The sequence below is a fragment of the Dipodomys spectabilis genome, unplaced genomic scaffold (assembly GCF_019054845.1).
Source record: "Dipodomys spectabilis isolate Male_0828 unplaced genomic scaffold, ASM1905484v1 ptg000116l, whole genome shotgun sequence".
Classification (NCBI taxonomy): domain Eukaryota; kingdom Metazoa; phylum Chordata; class Mammalia; order Rodentia; family Heteromyidae; genus Dipodomys; species Dipodomys spectabilis.
Genome location: NW_024870793.1, coordinates 1,768,844 through 1,787,809, shown reverse-complemented (window position 1 = coordinate 1,787,809; position 18,966 = coordinate 1,768,844). Strand labels below are relative to the sequence as shown.

The 18,966-nt window shown below is 38.9% G+C and overlaps 1 pseudogene; it reads left to right on the top strand.

The window, feature by feature from the left end:
* Window positions 1–16,373: 16,373 nt before the first annotated feature.
* LOC122115090 lies at window positions 16,374–17,121 on the top strand (annotated as a pseudogene).
* Window positions 17,122–18,966: the final 1,845 nt, after the last annotated feature.

Sequence of the window (18,966 nt, the reverse complement as noted above, 5' to 3'; positions counted from 1 at the left end):
TCATAGTATCTGGTACTGTGCTACATTATGTAAAAGTTTTATATCATTGCTGGGTATGGGAGGGGCGGGTCATGTATTTTAAGGTTAAATGTTGTGTTGGGTTTGTGGGTAACCTGCATAATTATGGTAGCAAGACCTTTTATCAAATGAGAACTCTTTTGTGATATCCTGACTTGTCTTGTCAACTGCAGAAATTAAGGGAAAATCATTCTCTTGCTGCGGCTTCCGATGGAGAAATTTCCATCATGTGGAGAGTCACAGAAATGATGACCTGGATGAAGGATTTGGAAGGTGAAGTCATAGAGATGTGGCCTGAGCACTCTCTGAGTTCTGCAGTGCAAATGAAATTCCTCCTGAAGAAACTTGAGGTAATTATCTGAAAGCAGCTGAGCTCTTTTCACAGATCACTTGGAGGAGGAAAATTGAGCCAGTAGACATGGGGTGTGACTTACTTTTTATATGACTTTCTTATTTAATTTCTTTTACAAAGGACTTTTACCGACAGCATGTCACTTTTTGAATACAATGCATCTTGATCAATGTCATTGCATTCATCCTTCTTCCACATATCTCCCAACCCCATCTCTATGTTCTCAAGTTACCTGGTTTTATATTCACGGATATACATTGACTATTAGGACTGTGTTTGGTTACCCACTTTTTCTCCCTCTAATCACCATCCTCTACCCCTTGACCTCCTCCCACTCTCCACATATGGAACACATGTTTCAGCCTCCTGGTATTCAGTTTGTTAAACTCTGAGTTGTTTAAAGGAGTTACACTCTTTCAATCTTCCATGAGTATACCAGAATTTATTCAGCTTGTATGTATGCCTAGGACCCTGAATATGTTTTTTCATGAATGTTTATAATTTAGATCTAACTTCCACAGAGAGAAAACATATGTCTTTGTCTCTCTAACTCTGACATAATAAACACGATTTTTTCAAGGACAATCTATTTCATGGCAAATGATCTTTTGAGAGTAAGAGAATAAGGAAGAAGTCATTTTAGCTTTTTGCAAATATATATGTGTTGCTTTCTCCATGATATTTCATTTTGTGTGTATATAATTGAACATGAAACTAGTTGTTTGTGGGCAGTGTACTTACCCTTAGAAATGCTGAAGATAAAGGAGCCATGTTATTACTTTAAATGACCTTTCAGGCTTTGAGGAAATGGAGAAGGAGAATGGCTTCATCATCAAAGATAATAGTATCAATAGATATTTTTGTTATTCCCTGTCACATTCTAACTTGAGTACATGATATAATACTTAAGTGACTAATGCTTGCATTTCTACCTGTCTTTGAGATCTTAGTTATGGAGTTTGTTTGGCAGAAATTTCAAGAGATTTGTGCTCCAATTTTACTAGTAGCGTTGGGGAAAAAGAAACTCAGTGCTGAGGCCCTGAGTTCAAACCCCAGAATCAGCACATTAAAAAAACTTATCTTGGGCTGGGAAGGTGGCTCAGTGGTGGAACGCTTGCCTTGCATGCATGAGGCCCTGAGTTCGATTCCTCCGCACCACATAAGCAAAAAATAAAAGCCAGAAGCTGTGGCACTGTGGCTCAAGTAGTAGAATGCTAGCCTTGAGCTGAAGAGCTGAGAGACAGCGCCCAGGCTCAGAGTTCAGGCCCCATGACCAACCCCCCCCACAAAAAAAACTCTATGCAAGCTTTAGTAACAAAACACCTAACACTTGTTTATGCTCCCCTCAGATGTCTGCATAGGAAATGCCAGAACTTTCCTGGATAAAAGTGCACAATTACTAAGCACAACAAAAAGAAGGTTGGCCTTGTGCAGTTTTCACATTAGTATAGAAGTTGGAGTTATCCAAGCTTCTCTAGGAGTCTTGACAGTCCCCCAAGGAACAGAGAAGCTGTGTATATTTGTGACACTCCTTAAGGGCATAAAGAGTCTGTCTGGAGTACATAATTTCTGTTTCCCAGGATATTGTTTCCATGAGCTCTCAGGGTAGTTTAGAAACTTGCAAAGCTCTCCCAACTGACTCTCAGAGGAACTCCTGGCCAGAGAGGGGTCCTGATATTTGTTCCAATGACTTGTAGCTTCCATCTATTTTTGTACACCCTCAAACTTTTCAATCTGTTTGACGTATGTCCTCCTTTTCACAAATGTGTAATGGCCAGAACCTCCACTCCAAGCAGCATCCTTATGGGACATGGAAAGGGTAGAAAAATGCTGCTCACAGTGATTAATGTTGTGAGCATTGCATCTACTAGGGGGAAATCCACTCAATGGGACAGTTTTCCATTCAGGATATTGGTGTTTGTGCTCCTTGGGCATGCGTTTTAGGGGTTTTTGAATGGAGATGCACTACAAAGAATGGATAGCAATCAGTGGGCTTTGATAGCCAGTTGTTGCTTCAGCTGAACACCTTCACAGATGATATTGAAAGCAAATGCTATGAGAGGATAGAGGTTGTAGAACACCTGGGAGTGATGAACCACCAATGGCACCAAGTACATGGAATCCTATTAAATAAAAGATGCTTGAGATCACAGTTAGATGCATTATTTGGTCCTACAAGATACTACTTTCCAAAAAATTTTAAAAAGTGTTCAGATATTTTTATCACTGTGACTAAAATAATCTAAATTATAACCCCTTTATTATGTCTTATTTAGTATTCTTCATGGTTACATATAATGAGTATGAAAAGTCTTACATCCTGCTTGAAATTTTAGAAGAAATTTTAGTTACAAAGGTGTCAAGTGCATTAAGTATAGTATCCCACATCTGTAATACCACCTGATTGGGAAGCAGAAATAAAAAAAAAAGGATCATGGTCTAAGGCCAGGCCAGAGAAAAAACTGCTACGACACCCATCTCAAAAAATGAGCTGGCCATAGTGGTTCACATCTGTAATCCTAGCTACTTATGTGACAGGCATAGGTAGCCAGGTCTCAATCAATCTAGGATCAGCCCTGGGCAAAAAGCTCAAGACCTCACATAAACAAAATGTCTAGAAGTATGTCAAAAGGAGTTGACTGCTAGCTGTTGTACTATCTAAGTCCTGTCTAGCAAGCACAGATCTTCTGAGTACAAAACCCTCTGAATACAAAACTCCCCTCTCCCACCAAAAAGCCATTGTCCCATTTGAACATTTAATTTCAAGGCCACTGACAGGTGACAGATGGTGACATTCTCTTTAAAATTAGTTACTCAAAAGAAACAATGTTTTTTAGGCTTTGAAAGAATTGAAAAGGAAGAAAAATGCATGTGATTTTTACTAGCTCCACAATTCTAGAAAGGATAAAAATGTACTTAAGTATTCAATATATAATCATATGCATGCATATATGCATGTGTTGTGTATGTACATATATGTATGTATATATATATATGTATGCACAAGTGGTTCATCTCTTTTCTGTGTAGCAAATAGTACACATGAATCTGTAGAGTCAGCACTCAAAGGCATGAACAGACAAAGAGAGTGAGCAGAGAACTCACATCAAGGAATCTATGGCTGGCAGATAACACTGAAAATCTTTTACCTCAGTTTCTACGTGTTGCTCACTGCAGTACAGAGACTATACAATGTCAATGATACCAGCAGAAAAAATGAGATATGAGAGTTACAAATGGTCAATATTCATCATTTTCTTGATTCATTTCTCTCTTGAGGGGCATTTGGGCTGATTCACTAAGCATGGTTGTGCTGAAAGCTTTATTATATCCTGGTTTGTAATCTTTTGGGTAAATCCCCAGGAGTAGAGTTGCTGGATCATAGGGTCATAAGTAGTCAAAAGTAGGGTGAAGGGAGGAAAGGTTGGAGAATGAAAAGGAGGAAAGGGGGAAAATGCAGAGAGAATGCCAGTAAATATCCTACCATTAATTGAGAAGAGTGAGGGAAGGTGTGTGAAGGGGAGGGATTAATGAGAATGTTGAAAGTGGTGGCATTGATCAAGGCATATTGTATTCATAAACTGCTTTGTTTAATGACAACTGTGCTATGTAAAACAATAATTTAAAAAATCATGTTCCTAAAGTGATAAGCAATTAGAAGCAATATTATGAGAATTTGCTCAGATGATCTCTAGAGTCCATAAATAAGACTTTTTTGATTAGGATGTGTTTTAGAACAACAGTAATTGTACAGACTATATTAAGAAAATTTAATGATTTCCAGCTATTTAAAATAATGATTGCTGGATATATGGCTCAAGTGGCAGAGTGATACCTAGTGAGAAAAAGTGTCAGATATTGAATTCAAGTTCTGATCTCAAACAAAATAAAAACAATCAAGAAAAGTAGGGAAGTTTATTGGGCACTGGTAGCTCATGCCTTTAATTCTACCTTTAATTGGAAGCTGAGATCTGAGGATCTCAGTTCAAAGTCAGCCTGGGCAGGAAAGTCTGTGAGACTCTCATCTCCAATTCACTGCCAAAGAAAGCTGGAAGAGGTATAAGGCTAGCCTACAGTGAAAAGCTCAGGGACAGAACCAAGGTTTTGACTTCAAGCCTTAGGATAGTGCATATAAATACACAAAAGAAGTGAGGCACTCAGGTTTTGGTGAAAATTCTTCTATGTGCTGGTAGTCTGTTGAGGGGGAATTACAGTGTGAAAAGCAGTGTGGATATTTGGTGATCCCTGGTTTCTTATCCAGGAGCTGCAGTGCAGTGTGTAGAAGACAAGTCTTTCTTCAGAATTTCACTCTCTTGGATGGATTCCCCAATTTGCTCTAAGTTATTGAAAAGTAGAACCGAGTTAGGGATATATTTTCATAATATGTCAGAGTAACGTTTCCTAGATTTTTTTGTTTACCTTAAGATCTTTGCAAATTATTTTTAGTAAATCTGAAAAATCTAGCAATTGACTATTGTAAGTAGATGAGTTCTTCAGATCAGGTGATCAAATAGAACATATTGTATTGCAATTGAGTGCTTTCTTTTTTAAAATTACATTATTACATCTTCTGTAATTAATATAAATAAATGAAACAAACTACTGGAATATTCTGGATCTTGGCTATGGACTGGTGTTTGTAACCTAAAATCAAGAATCAGAATATTGTAATCAAACATGAGACACTCCCAGTTTTATAAATAAAGTTGTATTTGAACCTAGCCTCATCCTTCCATTTCCACGTTAACTTTTGTATGTTCTCATGATGCAAGGCAGAGTTGAGTATTTATTATTGAAGACCATATGGCCCACTATTTACAAAACATGTTTGTTGACCCTGTCCTAGAATATTACAGCACACTCCTAGTGAGCATGTGGATACTATGCAAGATGTTTAACATATAGTTGGTCTAGAGGATGTCACTGGAATATTTTTTTAATTTTTATTTTTGTTATTTTTGTTGTAGTTGTTGTTGGGGAAGGGGGATCATCATCAAGCTTGAACTCTGGGCCTGGGCATTGTCCTGGAGCTTCATGCCCAGGGCTAACACTTTATCATTTTGAGCCACAACTTTACTTGTGGGGTTTTGCTGCTGCTGCTGCTGCTGCTGTTGTTGTTTGTAGATAATAGGAGATAAGAATCTCAGGGACTTTCCTACCCAAGCTGGCTTCCACTCTTGATCCTCCGCTCTCAGTCTTCTGAGGAGCTTGGATAAAAGCTGTGAGCCACTGATGCATGGTTAATTTCTTTTTTAAAATTTGATAATTTTTGTTTTCATCTGATTTCATATTCTATCAAAATATGTGTGGAATACCTTTTTCCACAGACTCAAGTCTCCTATCACTCTTTCCTGGGGGCTGTCCTGCAAAAGCGCCCTCAACCACTATGAACTCTATGAGGGGCACTTATGGCAGCTGAGTGTCCAGGACAAAGGTGGCAGAGGAGGCAGTGACACCTGGGGATTGGGCAGGGGCAGGGCATACATAGAGGAAAGTGAGTACTGCTTGTATGGGCAGCCTCAGTTCAGGAGCAGACAGCCCAGGGGGTTGATGTCACGGGCAGCCCTGGGGTCTCTGTGGGCTGCATGGAGGTAGCAGTGGTGTTGCTGCTGCATCTCCTTGCCTGCCATCACCTCCATTGTCCCTGCATCGCAGGGGCATGGGCTCCACCTTGAGCGAAGGGGCTTAGGGCAGCCGCTGGCCGGCCAGGATTTTCTGCCAGGCCTCTTGCTTATCCTGCAGGCAGCCAGAAATTCACACAGGCCACCCAGATGAGGTCGGCATGTGTACAGTCACTGACTGTCTCCCTGAGGCGCTTGACCTGGTGGAGAATCCAGTCCTTGGGTGCTCAGCTGGCAGCGGGGGGCTCAGGCTGCTGAGGAGCATCTGGTACTCCCAGCTGCTGGGCAGGGCCCAAAGACCAGACCTCAGGCAGCAGCTGCAAGGTCGAGGCACTGGACAAGGTGTGGTGCAGTGAGCCAAGGTGCCCAGGTCTCTGAGGCCTTGCTGTCTGGTCTCCACTGCCAGCTTGGAGGTTCACAGCCTGGTGGCTGCACCCTGCTCCCGTATGGCTTTCCAAGGACTCTAGCCTTAGCAGGGTGCTTGGCACCAGAGGCCTCATTTGCAGCCCTCCTCCTTTTCACACTGCAGCAGAATTGTGGACCATAACAAGCTGCGCTGACCCGCCCCATTCTGCAACTTCGGTGTTGGAGATGCTGACCTGTGGCCCACAGATTCTCACAGCAGCGGTCTTGAAGCCCAGGAGGCAGTGCCCTTGGCACCCCATCTTGGACAAAAGGACCAGGCGTGGCAGAGGCAAAGGGGCCAGAGCGGCCTTGCACATGATTTAAGTACACTTTATTTGGGAGTATACTGTCTTCTCAATATGTGTAACATATTAGTTTTGTTAGGTGAATAAGTGGCCATGTCTACATTGGTATTATAAAGAGAATGTACAGAGGGATTAAATTACATGAGTCAGATAATGAATACATTTCCTTTTGTATAGTGTCTTCTTTTCCCTCCCTCCCTCCAAGCCCCTTCCTCCCATTAATTGAATATTTAGGGAATTCTCTGAGGAAATATGGACTAACGTACAATAAAATCTTTATGACAGTAGAGGCTTGACCCAATCACATTAATTTTTTTGTAGAATAGAGAAATCTATTTTCTGCAATGAAGAAACAACCACGAGCTAACCGTGGAGACTGGAGGGAAGTTACTGGGCACCCTAACCTGGGCACTAAGAAGATCAATCAGCCTGAAAGGATGCCTGAAAGAACACAGAACTGCAGCTGGGTGAGATGATCAAGCAGGTCCAGAGCATTGTAGAGGTGACATTCACTTACTTTTCTACTGATGATATTCACATACCATCATAGTTTTATTTGCTTTATAAAAGAACGGAAAGTTTAGAAAGTTCAGCATTGGGAATTTTCCAATGAAAAGGCAGGGCTTACTAACAATTATGTTGTGCTCAATAATAATACAGTATGGAAAAAGGATCAGTGTAGAGCATATAAAAACTTTAAGTACTGTGAAGATACTCTTTTATGAATCATGAAACTTGGTCCATGGAGCACAAATCTAATTTTATATGTTTTACAGTCCTGGGATATAATATATACAGTAATACTGAAGTTTTCTGCTATCATTAGAAAAGGTACATTTCCACATAGTGAAATCCTACATGATTTAGAACTAATTAAGGAGTGTTTTATTCTGTGTCATTAGTAGAAAAATGATTGTTTTGTTTGGCCCCAAATAGCAAATTATTCTCAATGATTATGAACTATTTTGAACCTAATAAAGCTATTTTGAATTCGAGTTCGTTTTTTTTCTGCCAGTTCTGCTGGGACATGAAATCAGTGACTGGGTGTTGCCCTGTAGCTTTATAGCTCTTGGCTAACATTCTACTGCTTGAGCCACTGCTATAGCTTTTTTGCTGGTTGGTCTTTTACTGGTTGGGATAAGAGACTTATAGATGGTTTTGCACCAACTGACTGCAAACCATGATCCTCAAATCTCAGCCTCCTGAGTGGCTTGGATTACAAGCATGAACCATCAGTGTGTGACTTGTTATGCTTTTTCATAGTAAATTTTCTCAAATGAGCCCGAAAATGTATCAATATGTGCGTCCATGAATGAGTGAATACATTTATTTCTTCTGTGAAGTAAGTCATAAGATTTAATAGTTTTTTTTTTCAAATCTGAGAACAAAACCCAGGGCCTGGCACTTGCCAGCAATTGCTCTTCCATTTACCAAAATCCACAGCACCAAAATTAAGATTCTGAACTCTGAATAACCCAAGATTCAGAGACTCAGTGGAAGCTAGTTAGTTGACTACTCAATAGAATGAAAACATAATGAAGGCTAAGAAAATGTAGGCTCAGACAAATAATTCCATTCCTCTTCTCTCTTTCTCTCTGCTTCCTGCCTTAACCATTTTTTATCCAGTCCTAGGGCTTGAATTCAGGCTTTGGGCATTGTTCTGAGCGTTGTTTGCTTAAGGCTAGCACTCTACCACTTCTAGCTTTTGCTATTTATATCTTACTGAGGAATCAAACTCAGGGCTTCCTGGCTGCTAGGCAAGCACTCTGCCACTAAGACACATTCTCAGCCCTCACTTTTTGTTTTTGAGACAAAATATTCAGCTTCAGCTCAGGTTGGCCTGTGTCCATTGCTTTTAGTATTAATTGACTGATGAGAATATGCAATGTACAGCTTCCTTGTATCAATGTCTGCTATCTAATTGTTTCTTGATGTAGGCCTTTAAGTTAGGTAGTGTATGGTTTCAGTTCCTCAGTTTCACAGTGGATAGAATACCAATAGTGATAGAAATATGTTTTAAAAAAACTCCTGAGTGAGGTCTAAAATGTCATAGCATGAATTAAATCTTGGATGTTAATGGATTTTTTGTCCACCCTTTTTATAATTTATTGGTTATTAACAATTTTAATTGATATTACACAGGTAATATATGGAGGATTTACAATTACTTTTGATTGATTGAATGAATTAGAGTGATCCCTTATCTATGGAGGGAGTCACATTCCAGATACCCTTGACATAGATGATAATCCTAGAGGTAGCAATAAGTAAACTGAAATAATCACAAGAAACTGCATTTATTTTTTGTGCTGGTCCTAGGGCATTAATCAAGCCCTCACTGCTGTCCCAGCGGGTTTTTTTTAAATTTTAAGTATGACTATTACCCGATGATTTTAGCACATAAGAAAAAAATATACTCATGATGCTGAGATATAAAGACTTCTGATTGAGCCCCACTTGGCCTAGAAAATGCGTGGGACACTTCTCTCCCCAAAAGAGATGGAAGTGGTTCTGTGCCTCAAGGGGTAGAGGAACAGCTTTGAGAGAAGAAGCAATAGCATCATGTCAATTCACTGAGTTCAAGTCTCAGTATTGTTATACATATACCAGAGTGTGTGTATAACACACACACACACATACACACACACACACACACACACACACACACACACACAAGAGAAAAAAGAAAAGGAAAAACCCTGATAAGGTAATTAAGACACCTAATGTGATAAAGAGGTGGAAGCTTGAGGAATCATTTCTGTATTATTAGATTATTAAACCACAATCTACAGGTAATTTAAAGTATACAAATATAGCTGGGTGACCAGAGTTTCATTCTTGTTAATCTGTGAGTGTGTATGTGTATGCATATGTGTGCTCACATACCCTAGTACTAGCGCCTGAATTCAAGCCCTTATTCACTTCCTTAACTTTTTCTTTCAAGGTTGATGCTCCCCACTTGAGCTATATCTCTAGTCTGGCATGCCTGTAACTCTAGCTACTTAAGAGACTGAGACCTGGAAGATTGTAGTTTGAAGCTCCCTAAAGCAGAAAAGTCTGTAAGATTGTCTCCAATTAACCAGAAAATATATTGAGAGCAGAGGCATATCTCAGCAATTTTTCTGAGGTAACCTTGAACCTTTTCTTCCTTTATTCAGTGCTTATGTAACATACAGAGTCATATAGGTGCTTAATGTATTCAACTTATAGACACATATGAGCATGTATATAATTTTATAATATGCACATCAAGAAAAAATATGCATATTTTTGTTTTTATGATCAGTCCACATATCTACTAGAAGGTGTGGAGTTCCTCTCTCACCCACTGCTGTGCATATGCTATTATTCAATTATCCGAATATCTGTGTAGGACTCTATGTGTGTACCCAAGCACGTGTGTACCTAGATTAAACTCATTTCCTTGCACTTGTTACACAAGTGTTAGACAGCTAGCCCTGTTTATAACAGTTACTTTTGAATGAATATCATGGATTCCCTAGGTTGTGTTAGAACACAGTGTTAGAATGCCTCTCATACATACCTGGAAGCACTTATTGATTGAGAATGGGATCTTTTTTTCCCAGCTGTGGGGCTTGAAGTCAGGGTTGAGCACTGTCCCTTAGTTTCTTTTGCTCAAGGTTAGAGCTCTACCACTTGAGCCTCTTTTACTGTTTGTGTGATAGTGAGGAATCAAACCCAGGGCTTCATGCATCCTAGGCAATCATTCTACCACTAAGCTACATTTTCAGCCGAGACGGGGATCTTGATAATTGTTCCCTATGCAATCCTGAACTCTGGTTTCCAAGTAACTATTTTACATGGGTGTGCCACTACACTAATTGTAATTTTTAAAATTTTATATATTTCATTTTCTCCTTTTTTATTGGTAGTACTGGGCCTAAAAGTTGTTCATCCTGTTTATCAGAAATGTTTTTAAGGGAAAATTGGTTTCAAGAATTATTCTGGGGGTGTTTTTGTTTCTGGTTTGTGCTGTGCTGAAAGATTTATTCCTGGCTGGTGGAAATCTCTCATGGTGGGTGGTGAGTAAGCTGTGGAGCATTGATAGGGTGCTATGTGTTACCTTGTTTGTCCTTTTAGATTTTCATTTAGATGTGTTGTTCCTCAAAATAATTCCTTTACTAAAGCAGGATTGTCCTTTTATTTTTGAGACCTATTGTAGCCCAGGCTGATCTTGAACTCATGATGTTCCGGATCAACTTCTTGAATGGTAGGATTACAAATGTGTAGCATCACACATAGCAGGAATGTTATGTGATTAATACACACTTCTACTCAACTGCCTTTAGTTTGATACCATGGCCAGTGTTTACAAAGTATTGTTCTATACTGGAAGATATCTTTAGAAAGCATATCTTGCTCTAGGTAACTGAAGAATGTAAAAGGGTAGTGGTATGCATAGTACCTAATTACACAACATTCCAGAGCAGGCCAAGAAGACTGTTGGGAAGGACAAAGGTAAAGAGTAGTATGAATTATTATCTTGGGCTTGGAGTACAGTGATACAGGAAAGAACGTATACAGGTAGAATCCTGTGAGGGTTGTGGAAGTAGAACAGGTATTTTCCAGGTAGATCAAATGTGAGAATGTCCAGGAGGAGGGACCAGCATTTTCTGAACCTTGGAGAGGCAGAGCAGCAGAGTACTGGATGGATGGAAGCAGAGTGGAAAAGAAAACAGAATACTCTTTGGGAGTTTGTATGTTTACTAATTTATTGCTTGCATAAAGCATCAACCCCTACCAGCAACAGAGGAAGCTGCCCATCCCAGCCCCATGTGTGTGCTGGAATGGGTGGGGCTACTGAGAAAGTAAGATGTGGAAATTCAGAACACACCTGAGCCTGGGTCGTTCTATAAATTCACTGTGGAAGAGTGTACCTAGATTTGCCACATATGAAATTACACTTGTTAGGGAAGCACGAAACTGACAGACCTTTTAATATTACTTAATTTTAAGTAGATTCTTGTAGGTTTTCCTGGGCTGTTGACTGTAGCCCTGCTAGTTATGCCTCCCATACAAACTGGAATGACAGATGTATGCCACTACATCTAGCGAATACTGATTGAGATAGGTTTCTTGGTTAAAAAAATATTTCCTTGAATGGTCTTGAACCATAATACTCTCATTGTGTCTTTAAAATGCCACTGAAGAAAAGGTTAACCAATGTATCCTTGTCCTCAAAAGTTAATCATGCCTCTAACAAGGATTTGCCTTCTCAAAGCAGGGTAACACCTCACAGAAGTGTTATATCAGAAGGACAAAAGTGCAACCAATGGGCTAATCACCAGGCAGCCAGAAAGAATATGAGCCTGGCTTCTCTTGGCTGGGAGATCTTTATCTTGGTAACAGAATTAGGCTTTACTTTTCTTTTTTAAGGTCAGTTAGCAAAAGATCAATACAAAAATGAACAATTTGCATTGAGCCTCCTATGTAGAAGATTCTAGTGACAATATCTCCTCATGGGATTTGAGAACCCAGTCTTTGGTGTGACAAGCTTCAAGCTTGGTGGGCTTCAAGAAGTGCTTTCTATACACACAAAAGCAGAATCTGCTTCCCATGTTCCCTTGTAAGACTGTTACACTTGTATGGGATTTTAGAAGTCAAACATATGTTTGAAATCCTGACTTTCACAGCCAGTTGATTTACCAGTTTCCATTTTATCTTCTTTTTTCAATGTTATGATAATTTCTTAGTAAACAAAGTATATAACAATGGTACCCAAGGAAACTGAAATACAATAATAATTTTCCACTCTCTATATTTGTATTCTATCACTATCTTATATTCAATCAATAATTATCTGATAGCCTTCAATGGCTTTGTCAAAGACCCCAGTGGCCTAAACTTTGCCCAGTCTGTGTCAACTCCATTCTTCATGTTACCTGGCTTTGCTGTGGCATGTGGGTCCCAATTATCTTATCACCTTTCCCTGCTCAAACTTTTTGGTTATTTCTTCCCTTATCACCCCAGCTTCTTTGTCCAGGTGAAGAGGTCTCTAGGCACATTTGGACATACTGGAGGCTCCGTTGGTTTCTCACTTCCCTCCATCTGCACTAACACCAGTAATCTTTCTGGCCACTTGGCATTAAATGTTAACTACATGATACCAGATTTCCATTGTGTATGCCCAGCCAGGCCTTTCCCTTCTACTTCACACCATGCATTAAGATGAGTGAAATGTTTTTATTTGCAGGGAAATAGATAGAAATGGAGACTATCATGTTGAGTGATTTTAAGCCAGATTAAGAAAGAAAAAGGTCACATGTTTTCTATAATATGTAAATACACAATCTAAAAGATAAACGTGTAAACACATAGAGAATCATATATAAATACATTTATAGAATATGTCTATATGTTTGGAAATTTTTGAGGGAATTTGTAGGATTAGGGAAGGATAAATAAATGTTATTTGGCATCTGTTCATGGCAATGATGACAAAGGAATCTCACCGAAATCCATTGAATATTGAAGAGGAAGCTAGATGGGGAAAGGGAGAGTCAGGCCATCAGTATGATTAAAATTACTCAATATGAGTTTGTAAAATTTTATGGTGAAATTTCTTAAATAATATTGTTATGCAATTTAATTAAAATGAGATATAGGAATGCTAAAAAACTATTATATGTGTGTTTTAATGGAAGTGAGAAGGACAGAGAGGGCAAAGGTGGGAAAACATGTTCAAAATAGGTAGTTTTTTAATACATGTAAAAAATGAACAACAAAGCATGTTGACATTGATTTGAGAAAAGTCTGTAGATGTGTGAGAGTGATGGAGGAAATGAGTCTCATAAAGATACAAATCAAATCCTTGGAAGAATGTGTGCTAATCAAAAAGTGAGAAAAAATTACTACAGATTTATGTGCTATTTTTCTTATCTCATATGCTAGTACATCTTTTTTTAATTTTGAAAGAAATAGATTTGGTTGTATATAAATGTCATAATTCTAATCTAGGATTTAAGATTTTCTCCCCACTCCATCTACACAACCATATATTCCGTTCCCAAAAGAATTCCATTGTCAGATATATATTGCCAGAACCGTTCCCATGCATGTACAAACTTCTATGTCCATGAGTATAAAATACATACATCAAATGTTACCAATTATATCATATATAGGTTGCTTTTCACTTGATAGAGCAACCTGTGGTTTTCACTCTATATGTCAAGTTGTACTTAATCAGTCTATACATGATCAGTGGCCATTTCAATGGTTTTAAATTATTTTAGACACATCTCATTCCTGCTAATGTCTTTCCAATAGTGAAGCATAAGACTATCAATGGAGCACAAGGAAAGTAGCTACACAGTTTCCCATTCCGTCCCCTCTCCTGCCATTCTAATTTGTGATAGTGACTGCCAAAGAAGTATGACTATAAATTCTTTTGTAAAATGCAGGACAAACTGCCAAGTAAATAGTCCCTTTTAAGAGAATGTGAAAATCAGTGGAAGTTAACATTTGTGAGCATTAAATGTTGACATATGACTGAGTTTTCTAATACATAATTAACTTTCTGTGTGTGTGTGTGTGTGTGTGTGTGTGTGTGTGTGTGTGTGTGTGTGTGTGTGTGTGTTTGTATGTCTGTGTGTCTGTGCGTCTGTGTGTCTGTGTATCTCTGTGTATATGTATGTATTTTCTGGACCTGAGGGTGAAATCAGAACCTGAGTGCTGTCCTGGAGCCTTTGTACTTGAACTACAGTTCCATTTCCTATTTGTAGTGTTTAACTTGAGATTAGTGTCTCAGGGACTTCCCTGCTTGTCCTGAGTTGGATCCTCACATCTCAGGCTCCTGAGTAATTTGGATTACAAGCTTGAGCCACAGATGTCTGGCCATTATCTCTCATTGGTTGTCAGAATGACACTTTTTTTTTTTTTGCTGCAAAAACTGTCAGTGGCCACTTCATTGGCCTGGATAGAACAGGAGCATCTTCAGAGATTGTGTTTGGGGCCTAAGTGAAATGTAAATAATATCTTCCCCACCAGCTAATATGTCCTCATCACTGTCTAAATAAAGCTTATAAATTGAGAAATTTGCTCTCAAACTTGAATTTCTTTTAGATATATTGTCTTATTATTGTACAAAATAATGGACTCCATTATATTTTCCTATATTCATACTACATATTTTGATAATATTCACCTTCATTACCCTCTTTTGCCTGTTTCCTCCCATGGTTCCTTCTTGTTTTTACATTTTTCTCTCTCTCCCTCCCTCTCTCTTACTCTCCCTTTTTCTCTCCTTCCCTCTCTTTCTCCCTCATTCTCTGCTTGCCTTTCTGCTAGTAGTTGCTTTACACTTTCTACCTGTATTCCCCCTTTTAAGCAAAGCCTCAAGTTCTGGGTTTCTGCTTATTAATTGGAATTAAGAATTTTTGCCAGGCATCGGTGACCCTTACCTGTAATCCTAGCTAGTCAAGATGCTGAGATCAGAAGATTGCGCTTCAAAGCCAGCCTGGGCAGGCAAGTGCATTAGACTCTTATTTCTAATTAACCACCAGAAAACCAGAAATGGCTATGCGGCTCAAGTGGTAAGGTGCTTGCCTTGAGCTGAAGAGCTGAGGGGTAGTGTCCAGGCCCAGAGATCAAGCTTCACGACTTACCAAAAATTAAAGTGTTTCCATAGATTTTTCTTTCAAACCATGATAATAAATTACCTTTGTTCATGTAGATAATATAGGAATTTAGTATTGTTGGGTTATTAACAATTATTTAAATTATTTTTGAAAAATCATAATGAACTATGCTTTATGAATCTCATCTTATTCTGAAATATTACAAAAACAGTAGAGTTCTTCTACAGGGTCCCAATGTAATAGGAAGCCCTGTTCTATATCAGAAGTATCTATCAACCATTTCTTTCTCCTGTACCTTATCTTACATCTATTCAATTATTATTTTTATTTGTCAATTATCTTTCAGTAGTTGTACAAAGAAGTTGCCATATAACAAAAGCAGTTTATGAATACAGTGCATATTGATTTGTGCCACACCTACAATAATCACACCCCCCTCTGACCCACCATTCCCTTATTTTTCTTAGTTTTGCAGTATAAACAATGAATTCCTTTTCAGCAAATTAATTTAGTTTATATTTATTTATTGTCAGGCATGGGGTTTGAACTCTGGGATTGGGCATTATCCCTCAGCTGTTCCACTCAAGGTGAGCACTCTACCACTTGAGCCAGAGTGCCACTTCCTGTTTTCTAGTGGTTTATTGGAGATAAGGATGACATGGAGTTTCCTGCCCGGGCTGGCTTTGAACTGAGATCCTCAGATCTCAGCCTCCTGTGTAGCTAAGATTACAGGCCTGAGTGGCCTGTGCCCAACTGATTAGAGTTATTTTAAAGAGGTTGTGTAGAGGGATTTCATTTGCATAAGTCAGATGAGAACATTTCCTTTCATACAGCATCTTCTATTCCCTCACTTTCTCCCAATGAGCTTGACTACATTCTGCCCCTTCCTCTCTTCATTTGTCTACCCTTTCCCCACCCTCTTCTTTGATGTACCCAGTTCCTTGCATTAATATTCTCAGGCTTTGGCCTAGTCTTTCTAAAGATTATACTATTTGGGCCACATTGGCAGTAGCGATGGTGGAGCAGGAAGGCTCCCACAATGAAGCCCACAATCACATGCAAGTTAAGCTGCATGGAGAAAGGCAGCCAGTATGGGGCACACCAAATGTACTGGACCATCTTCTTCAGGTACATGTCCCAGAGCAAGCCCTCTGAGGCCCAATAGCTCATGTGCTCAGGAGCATATTTTTGTTCTTCCCTCATGGCCAGCAAAACAGCACAGCAGAGCTGTCCATGCAGGTGTTGGAGTCCCTGAAGTAGGCAGAAATGGATGTAGTGTCTGGTTTGGGTGTTCAGTTGATGGACCCCTTCTCCAGAGCCCTGAACTGTTCCAGTTGGGGTTCCTGGAAACGGGGCCACCCTTAGCTCCTTCCATTTTGAGCCCTGACCCTGTGGAAAGAGCCGAACTACTGGGAATCTTGATACTACTTTCTACACTCTACAGACAGTGAGGGCTGTGCCAACATGCTGGTGGAGGACTCCAGGTCCACAGCTTCCATGGCAAGTGGACATACTTGTGGCTCAGGCAGTGCTGCAGTTTCTCTATTGGAAAACAAAACCAGGTCTGTGGTCTTCATCATGTATGCACAGAAGCAACATCCATCAAGCACCGGCCACCCTCCATCCAATCCCTGCTCCACTTCATCTGATTTCTGCTGCTGGCCGTGGATGGCGGCAAGCTGACCATGTTCATGGTGCTGTGAGAGCAGTGCCAGCCCTCCCTGTACAGGCACCCAATACATGACAAGTAGCTCGACAGGACGGAACAGGACAGGAGAGTTCTCCCTCAGAGTACATCCCAAGCTTTTGTCTTCCTATAGAGGCACTTGGCCACGTCCTGGCCTCCCTTAGTTACTCTATCAACTACAATTTTTCTTAGTTATGCTCTATGTATTAAAAACTTCCTTAAAAGCAAGTTATACTATTCATGGATTTCATATTCACAGCTCTAAATACTGAGATGCCTAAAATATATCATTCTGCTTTGAGTAAATTCCCTCCAAAAGGTTTTCCAATTCAGAAGTATATCTTTAATGGATTTTATAAAACCTTTCAAATGTTATACAAAAAAATAAGGACTAAGTAAATGAACGATCAAGTAGCTAATGATTAGAAGACTCAATGTCCTGAAACAATTCTCCTTAATTGCTCAGTACATAGAGTATAATTCCAGACGAAATTCAGCCAGATATTTTTTATGAGAAACTTTTAAGAGGGCAAATAGTATTTCCTCACTTTCTAAGGAAATATTTTTGTAGAATCAAAATGATCTCTTCAAAGTTTTAGGAAAGTCAATAATAAATTCATCAGTACCTAGAGTTTTATAGATTGCAATGCATTTAAATGTAAATTAAGAAAATTTGTGTAGATTCCATTTTTTTTCGTTCTTCCTTAAGTAGGTTTGATAGGTTTCATCTTTCAATAAATCATCTGAAGTTGTTTATTACTGAACTTTTAAATTTTATAACGGTAGGATTTCTGATAAAATACTCATTTGTTTTGGTTATTGGCAACTGGTTTCTTCTCTGTTTTGTTATTTTGTATTTGATCAGTCTTTTAAAATATATATCCATTTATTGATCTATTCAGACACAGCTTTTATTTTCATTGATTTTCTCTGCTGTGTTCAAAAGCAGGGTTTTTTTGCCACTTAACAAAATGATACTTAAATATCCATAGAAAAGCAAAAGAATAGAATAGAAAAATAAGAGTATCAGTTCAAGCTTACTCAGTAAGCAAAGAGCTGAGGATTTTGTTTCAAAGCTAGCCAGGGGAGGAAAATCTGTGAGACTCCTATCTCCAACTAAACACCAAAAATGCTGGAAATGGAGTTTGTGGCTCAAGTAGCAGAGCACTAAGCTAGAATTACATATGTGAATTCCCAGTGTACTGGTAAGTTGTGTTTTTTTTTGAGGAGTGTAAATGTGTACAATTTTTAAGTCCTTAATGTAGCCTACTGCATGTATTATGAAGTTACACATGGTCTGATCTACTGTCCATATGGTAATCACTGAGATTTAAAATTCTGTCTTCCTGAACATTTTCCAATTTTCTTCTTTGAACCATACATTTAGGTATCAGGGGTATCCTATGGTCATTTTTCATTTAAGGAAAAAATCATTTCAGATTTCATTTAAAGTTTGAGACTGAGACTTGTACTTGGTGTTTGATGTTGTTGCTCTTTAGCTAGTACTTTACCAACTAAGCTATGACTTTAATCCATAATTTCAGGTTATTCAAAATGCTAGGAAAGGTAATAGTGATAATAATGCTATTAAGTCTGTCGCCCATCTAGATACTCACATTTGGTTTGTTTGGGTTCCTAGTTTATCAGTATATTTATATGTCATATGTTTTGGTGCTATTCCTGGAGCTTGAAATCAGAAACTTGCCCTCTCCTTGAAACTGAACATTGTTAGCACACACTGGTAATTCTATCTACTCAGAGAACTGAGATCTGAGAATCCAAGTTTAAATCCAGCCCAAGAAGGAAAGACCATGAGTTTCTTATCTAAATAATCCCCAAAATAAATTTGGAATGGAATCTGTGGTTCAAGAGAAAAACACCGATCTTGAGGGAAAATGTGTAAGTGAGAAGGTAAGGTCTTGAGTTTAAACCCCAATATCAGCACTCAAAAACGTTGCTTTCCTTGAGCTTTATATTA